This window comes from Perognathus longimembris, chromosome 7 (genome assembly GCF_023159225.1).
Source record: "Perognathus longimembris pacificus isolate PPM17 chromosome 7, ASM2315922v1, whole genome shotgun sequence".
NCBI classification, from domain to species: domain Eukaryota; kingdom Metazoa; phylum Chordata; class Mammalia; order Rodentia; family Heteromyidae; genus Perognathus; species Perognathus longimembris.
The window spans coordinates 19,346,858-19,355,737 of record NC_063167.1 but is presented as its reverse complement, the minus strand read 5'-3'; positions in this window follow the sequence as shown (position 1 = coordinate 19,355,737).

Below are 8,880 nucleotides of genomic sequence, written 5' to 3'. Positions count from 1 at the left end.
GAGAGAGAGAGAGAGAGAGAGAGAGAGAGAGAGAGAGAGAGAAAGAGCTAGCACTCTACCTCTTTTTTTAACTTTAAAACAAATTTTTATTACACAAAGTTTGTCACATAATTGGATTTCTCTCTACTTTATACACAATTATTCTTACTCTCCACAGAAAGGCTGCTGTACTCTACCTCTTGAACCAACCTGATTCTTGATGCACTTAAGCACCTTGTCTGAGCCACTGTGGTCTCTGTCTCTTCTACAACTTCCACTTCATAGTCTTTCACATCATCACCCCTCCATCTACCTGCTCAGATGCTAATGAACTCAGCCAGCCTGACTTGGGCCGCGTGCTCCCCACAGCCATGCTCAAGGGCCCCTCACTCCCTGGAGGCCCACACCCTGGGTCTTAGCTAAGCTGGGATAGGGGAAGTGGAGGCCAGGGAGTTGGGGAGAGTGTTTCCTGGCAGATCCCCACCCCTCCAGATAGGTGGGAGCAACTGAGCCGCAGGGCTGTATAATTACTCTAGTTCAGCCTCCAGCCCTCTCCTCCAACTCTAGACTGGATAATGTTAGGGAGGGAGTCCAGGCGCCTCACAGCTGGCCATAGGAACCAAAGATCCGGCCTGACCGCTTCCTTCCATGATTCATGGGGCACCAGCCTAGGCCATTAATTGTGACAGGACGGTTCCCCAAACACAGCCTACACTTTCCCTCCCCCATACCTTTGCCCACACAAAGCTCTGTTCATGAAGGTCCCTTCTCCTTATTCCCCACCCCACCCCCCTTTGGCCCCTTCAAAGACTTGCTCACATGGCATATGTTTTCAAGGAAGAGAACCACAGCCACCACCACCAGCCACTACCTGGTCCCTCCGGCCAGAGGAGTGAGCGGATCCCCTCTCGCTTTCCTTGTGTCTCCAGAACAACAGAAGCTTCCCTGAGGCCTCATAAATAACTCAAGTCCCCGCCAATCTTGAGAAAGTGTCACAGCTTTTTCTTGGCACCACCCAAGCCTTACAACTGCCCTGAGAAGTAGATGGTTTCTACACCTCAATCCGCAGGTGAGGAAACCAAAGATAAAAGAAGGGACATCCTGTGGGTAAACTGAGCACTGACCAAACCCTGACTGTGACTACAGTGTTTCTGTTCACTGCTCAAGTTCAGAGGCAGAGCTGTAGCCATAACCTCAGACTCCAAGGCCCTTCCCCTCACAGCTTCTCTTGGAGAGTGGAGGTGATAAGATTCAGTCTCCTCTCTTTCAGCTCAGTAATTCTTCAGTCCTTAGGATACTTGAGCTGCCCAGTGGCCACTTGCTTTGCTGTGGGCTGCCCCCTGGTCCTGTGCTGCCCTGGGCATAGCTCAGGCTCAACCAACTATAGGGCAGTACATCCTTGCTGAATGTGTGTCTGGACTTAAAGCACCAGCTCAGCTTCCTCATTCCACTGTGATGGATGCCAAAACAGCCCCCACAGGGCCACTAGCTGCCCAAGCAGCCCTCCATGCTGGGGTGAGCCCTTCCAGATTGCCATCCCTGGATCACTTCCCTGAGTTCTCTACCCAGCAGCCCTTCCCTACCCATGGCCAGACACAAAAATGCCCAGAGGACAAAGGGTGAGCAAATGTAGTAGCAGTGGCACTCGTGAGATACTATGTAGAAAATGAACTATACAACTTGTGGGTAGGGATGGGAGGGAAACACTGGAAGAGGTGACATTGTCCCAAAAGAAATGTACTCTTTACCTGACTTGTGTAACTGTAACCCCTTTGTACATCACCTTTATAATAACAATTTTTAAAAATTATTTTAAAATGCCCAGAGGGGCAACACCTGGGACTCTTGTTCCACAGTACCCCCCACGACCTATGCCATCCTGGGGAATGCTTTCTCCTACCTCCACCCCTCCCCCTGAAGTCAGTAAGGCTGGTTATCCCATCCACTCTCAAAGAGCAATTGTGAGCAAACATACTCTAAGAAAGGAGGGAAGGGCTAAAAGGACTGAAGTAGAGAGACATTTCTCCTGGTTTTAGGTTGTCTTTTTTTTTTCCCCAGAGGCCCCTGGGGCAATGTGTTGCCTTGGTCCTGGCCTCGTCCCTGCGGGAGACAAGGGCAGGTCGGGCTGTGATAGCCTCAGCGCTGCTCAGCACAGAGGGCCAGCTGCTCTGCACACCACTCACTGTGTAGTTTGGTCCCGGCGACTCTTCCGCCTCCTTCAGCCTCACGCTTCGCATCTGTAAAAGGGAGATAACCATTTTTGCTTTAGCTGACCCAGCGACTACTGAGGAGAGGATGTGAGGAAATGGAAGAAGAGGCCTCGTTGCTTGGCAGCAATGGCCAGCTCATTTCTTCCCATCCTGGAGCCTCCGGCACAGGGACAGAATAACTCTCTCTTCCACCACCAAAGACACAAGCACAATCAGCAGCTGTGTGACCACAACAACCTCTCTGAGCCTCACTGAAAGACTAGGAGTCAGGGCTTCAGATCTCTCCTCAATGCCACGTAAACCATAGGCATTGAGAGAGACGCCCCAGGATCCTTTTATTCATCCTCCCCATGCCATCACCCCACCCAGACATACTCAGCTCCCCAGATTCGGAGCCATGGGCGATTTGCTCCAAGGCCTCTAGTTGGTTCTTACGTCAAATCGACAATACAGGAATGTAACCTGGCCCAGTCCCTCAGTGCTCCCCAGCTTCTCCCAACCCCTTCTTGCCCCCATCCCCTCTCACCATCCTCCCATCCATGAGGACTCAGATGTGCTGTGGCTGTGAGCCTCCTGTTCCCGGGGCCTTGTTCTCTGCACTGGCCTCCACTTCCTGCTTCTGACCCATTTACCAGAGCGGAGCTGAGGCGGTCCCTTATGAATATGCACGTAGGATAATGAGGGCTTTGCATTGGAGGAGCATCTTGTTAGTGATATAGTTGCCATCCACCCTCCTCCTCTCGTCATACAAACCCCGCCAGCCAAGCCTTCACTTCCTCCCAAAGGGCACAAGGGAGTTTGGGGCAGAAGCCAAAGTAGCAGCGGCAGCAACTGCCAGCCCCTACTCAGAGCATCTCCTACAAGATGCGCTGAAGGTGAGACCTAGTCTCCCCCTGCAGCAGACAAGAAAGTTGATGGCCCCACAGCTTAAGCAGCTCAAACACAAGCCCTGTGCGGGATGTGCGCTGCGAGTGTGTACAGAGCCAGGTGGGATCCGCAATGTCTCCAGAAGATGGGACATCAGAACTGATGCTGTTAATCCTCGCTGCCCAGCTCCTTGGGGCTAGGCCAAAACCTCACATGCAACACAGGAGCCCATTGTGGGTTTAGGTGAAGAGACCTTGGGAGAGGACCCAGGTTGTGAAGTGACTTCCAGTGGAAACGGTGCCCGTTCACACGTGCGCAGGCACACACAAGATGCCGTGTGGGTGTGCATCAGCCTCGTGTCCCTGTGGCTGCCGCGAATATGCACCTTTGTGCTGCTTGCGGGCCTTTTTTCTTCTCTCTCTCTCTCTCTCATCTTTAAGTGGTTGCACAAAGGGGTTCCAATTCAGCATGTTAATTTATGTGTACAATGCATCCTGATCAATGTCACCCTTTTTGTCATTCCCCACCTCTATGTAGCCAAACCTCATGGGGGTATTTTTTCAAGCAACATTTCCAAAGGGCTGGCCTCGAGGGCTATGCTGACAGTCCCTGCCACGTGAGGAGGACGGTGTGTTGGGCTTTGCTGACCACAGGCACTCACGCTCCAGGAGGACTCCTGTGCCCTTGTGAGAGGTGACTGGTGAGAGGTGAGAGGTGAGAGGGGAGGGGGAGAGGGAGAGGGGAGGGGAGAGGGAAGGTGGAAAGGGTAGGTGTGGGGAGTGGGGAGCTGCCAGGTCTGGGATGCTTCCCTCCCAGGTATCAAGAGTCTGCTGTGAGTGCTCACATGGGCAAAGGGAGCCAGGTTGTAGGTGGGTGCACAGGGATTGTGTGTGGTTTGCTATGCGTGCGCATGTGGCCCTGTGCAGGAAGCGTGCATGTGGAGGGGTTGGGACATGAATAAATTGTGGGTTGTATGTATATGCTTTACATGTAGGTGTGTGTTTGTGTGCGCGGGCATGTAAAAAGGACAGTTGCTATGAGGGAGAAGAGGGAAAATGTCATATACTCTTAACCCTAGAAATACAAGGCAAAAATGAAATGGATGGATGAAGGAAAGGATGGATGGCATATGGCGGATGGAGGAGTTGGTGGGTGGATGGATGGGGAGGATGGATAGATGAATGGATGCATGGGGGGGATGGTGGATGGGTGAGTGGGTAATGAATAGATGATGGATGCATGGGTGCATGCACGTGTGATGGATGGGTGGATGGGTGGATGGGTAGATAGATGAATGGATGGATGATGGGTAGGTGGGTGCCTGGATAGACAGATGTATAAGTGGGTGGATGGATGGACAGATGGAGGGACGGCAGGAAGGCTGGAGGGAAGGCTGGATATGGGATGTGTGCAATGTTGACCATAGGCTCTGGGCAGTGAGTACATGGGTGTTTGATATGATTCTTTACAAGTTTCTGAAGTAGAATATCCACTTGAGGTGGGCTGGACATCTAATCTCAGACCAACTATGGACAAGACCAAAAGAACAGAAGGCTTGTCAGCCAACTTCAAACTTGACTTTAAAACACTGTGAACATGCGTTAAAAAAAAAATTCCTGTAATTATCTTGAGTCTCTCAGTTGTGTTTCTGTGTGTGTGTGTGTGTGTGTGTGTGTGCTTGAAATGTTAACTTGTTGAATACAAACATATGAAACATACAATACTTGTGACCATCTTGTCGAGGCCCCTCTTGGTCTCTCAGCTTAGTGAGAATCCCTGGAAGCCGCAGTGGTCTGGGCCTCTCATGCCCAGGACTGCTGCCATTCAGGGTGCAGGTGCTGGAAATGTGAGTGCACGTGGGCAGCCAGGCCAGTTCCCTGGGAGGACCCACATGGAGAGCTTTGCCTTTTTCTGGCCCCCAGGAAGCCAGCACCATGGCCGGGCCGAGGGAGATGTCACTCCACTGAGGAAGGGCAGCCAGCAGCCCCTGGGGACACCGGGAACCAGGAACTCTGTCATCTAAGGCTTGGACACGCTCAGGCCAAGCGGCGTCCCCTGGCCAGAAGGAGGAGTGTGGGTGGCTGGATCTTAGGTGTTTCCTTGAGGCAGGGGGGTGGGGGGGTGAGGCAAAGGCAGGGTGTCCAGAACCTTCCTGGAGTCCATCCAGTGGCTCTTTTCTTCCTGCTCACACACTCATTATCTCCTGCCTAGACCGTGTGTCCTACTCTGCTCAGTGACTTGGGCCCAAGCTGTCAACATTGTCTTACTGAACAGACAGAGAAATGGAGGCCTGAAAAGAACAGGCATGCTCGGGCCACACGGGAGGTTAGTGACAGCACTGACCCCAGGCCTGTTAGGGGCTCTGCAGGAGGAGGATCCGGGCCCAGCCGACACAGGGGTGATCCGGAGTCCCTTCCTGCCTGTCCAGGCCACACAGCATCCAGGGGACCAAGGTAGGCTCCAGAAACAGCACAGGGCTGGGAAACAGCACCTTAGTTCTATTCCCAACTCTGCCAGGAACCATCAGAGCGACCACGCCCCCCCCCCCAAGCCCTGGCTCATGAACAGCTCCTTGGCCCTCACTGCAGCCTAATTTCTTCATCTGCAAAATGAACACAGCTTGAACCACAACTGTGGCTTTTCCATAATGGGGGTGGCACCCATGAGAGTGCTGGTACTGGTGCTCAAACTTAGGACCTAGGCACTCTTCCTTAGGATTTTTTCCTTGAGGTTGCCACTCTACCACTGAGTCACACCTCTGCTTCAGACTTTTTGTTTGTTAATTGGTGATGAGTCTCATGGACTTTTCTGCCTAGGCTGGCTTTGAACTGTGATCCTCAGATCTCAGCCTCCTGAGCAGCTAGGATGACGGGTGTGAGCCACCAGCACCTAGCTGGCTTTCTCATAAATTCTGAAGCAGAGTTCTTTAATAGCTACCAGGGGAGCTGCATTGATCCATGCAGGTTAGGCAGGTAATCGCCACCACTAAGAGAAAGTCCCATTGAACTTCACCTCCCCAAGGAAAATTCCCCAAAAAAGCCATGGAGATCAGCCTTCAGCCAGGAACCATCTCCAGCGGTGCCACTTCTCACACACATAGAGCCAGCCTCAGTGGGCCCCTCTGTGAATGGGCCGACAAGGCCAACACTCACAGCTGTGTCACAATCACACCAGATCATTGATGTCAAGTGCTTGGCACACCCAGGCCGAACGACAGCTTCAAAGAAGGGTGACTGTTATTACTAGTTACAGGAGAAGAGAGCTTGAATGAACCCACTCCACTGGCTGTATCTGCCATGTCGGACCCCAAGGCTAATGTATTTAGGCAGCTGCTACCCCAAATCCTGTAGCCCCACTCACCTCCTCAGCTGCTCAGCACAGCTGGGCAAGGCTGGAGCTGCAGAGGGGAGGGGCTGGGCCGGGCCTGGGGCAGGAGAAGCACAGGGTTCCCTGTAATCAGGCCAGCCTCAGAGCAGGGCCCGTTTCATCTGGACAAGCCAGCCCTCGGCAGTCCATCATTAGTTCCCTCACCCTGCCCAGCCCCAGGCCTTGACCCAGATGCTCGAGCTCCAGGGAAAGGGAGGGAGATCATTAGCCAAAGGCTTTCATGACAGGCAGCCCTCCTCAAGGTCCCCCCACCACTGCTCCTGGGTTCAGGTAAGGGTGCCTGGCAACACAAGCAGGAAGGACAGTCTGCCTGAAGCCAGGGCCCCAATCACCCCATCAGGCCTATGGAAGCCTGAGGAACAGCAGAACCTGTCTGTGAGAACCCTACAACCTCTGAGCTGAAGGAAGGTCCACACCTATCTGATGAAGACGCTGAGCACACAATGAGGTGTTGTTCTACCTTAGGAAGGAAGGGGATTCTGACACCTGGGACAACACACATGAACCTAGAAGGCACAGTGCTGAGTAAATAAGTCCCACACAAACACCAAATCTTGTGACCCCACACATGTGCAAACACGAAAGTGATCACACTCATAAAGGCACAAATTAGATTGGAGTTTACAGAAGCAGGGGAGAGAGAAATGGAGAGTTATTTTATTTTTGTCAGTGGTAGTGCTTGAACTCAGGGCCTAGGTACTGTCCCTGAGCTCTTTCACTCAAGACTAGTGCTCTGCCAGTTTGAGCTAAAGCACCATTTCCCTGTTTTCTGGTGGCTAACTGGAGATAAGAGTCTCTTGGACTTTTCTGCCCCAGCTGGCTTTGAACTGCAATCCTCAGAGCTCAGCCTCCTGAGCAGCTAAGATTACAGACATGAGCCATTGGTGCCTGGCTTGGAGAGTTCTTTTAAAAACACAAGACAGGGCTGGGGATATGGCCTAGTGGCAAGAGTGCTTGCCTCATATACATGAAGCCCTGGGTTCAATTCCCCAGCACCACATATACAGAAAATGGCCAGAAGTGGCACTGTGGCTCAAGTGGCAGAGTGCTAGCCTTGAGCAAAAGGAAGCCAGGGACAGTGCTCAGGCCCTGAGTCCAAGCCCAGGACTGACCAAAAAAAACAAAACAAAACAAAACAAAAACACACACACACACAAGACAAAATGGGGTATGGCAGTTCATGCCTGTTATCTTGGCACTTGGACAGTCTGAGGGAGGAGGGATTTTGTGGGTGTGAGGCTGGCCTGGGCCTTTAGAAAGGGAACCTTTTACACTGTGGGAATGTGAATTAGTGCAGTCATGATGGTCAACAGTACGGAGGTTTCTCAAAAAGCTAAAAATAGCTGGGCACTGGTGGCTCCCACCTGTAATCCTACCTACTCAGGAGGCTGAGATCTTGATATCACAGTTCAAAGCCAGCCCAGGCAAGAAAGTCTACGAGACTCTAATCTCTAATAAACTATTCAAAAAAAGCCAGAAGAGGTGCTGTGGCTCAACTGGTAGAGTACTAGCTAGCCTTGAGCAAAAATGAGCTCAGGGACAGTGCTCAAGCCCAGAGAGTTCCAGTCCCAGGACCTATCAAAAAAAAAAAAAAGCTAAAAATAGAACTACTGTAGCATCATGTCCCTCTTCTAGGTGGACAGCCAGCCATCTCTATCTCTGATTCTGCACTGCTAGATTCAACCAACCTCAGACCATTTCAGAGGAAAAAGAAAAGAATAAGCCAAATAAGCAAATAAATAAACAATAAAATGAACCCCCTTGAATGTGAAACATTACCAAGTTGCTGGGAGCCCGCCACCACACTGCTCAGGGCCTGGGAGGGCAGAGGCAGCCCGGTGGATATAGATGAGGGTCATCGTCAGGTCTTAGCATTGGAAATATAAACCAGCCTTGTGCAGATTTGTGTGCTTTTGTGGTTCTCTCCTCAGGGAGAGTTCATAGGAATGGAGTTCTTCAGCTCAGGGATACATGTTCAAATCCAAACACCCACCATAATGATGTATACAATGGTATTGAGGGAAAAGCAAATTTTCTCTCTCCTTGCCCTCAAGCTTCTCCCCAGCAGCCATCATGGGCACTGGGTTCTTCCAAGTCCTTCCCTGGACACCTCACAGTACACATGTGCCAGGTTTTCCAGCGCCAGAAACCAGAAAACTATACCAACTGGTAGGTCCACTGCTGCTGGGGAGGTTTCTACATACCATTCCTGCCTGCCCACACTCTTTTGTCGTCTTCTTCTTCTTCTTCTTCTTCTTCTTCTTCTTCTTCTTCTTCTTCTTCTTCTTCTTCTTCTTCTTCTCTCTCTCTCTCTCTCTCTCTCTCTCTCTCTCTCTCTCTCTCTTGCCAGTCCTGGGGTTTGGACTCAGGGCATGAGCACTGTCCCTGGCTTCTTTTTCAAGGCAAGAACTCTACCACTTGAGCCACAATGCCACTT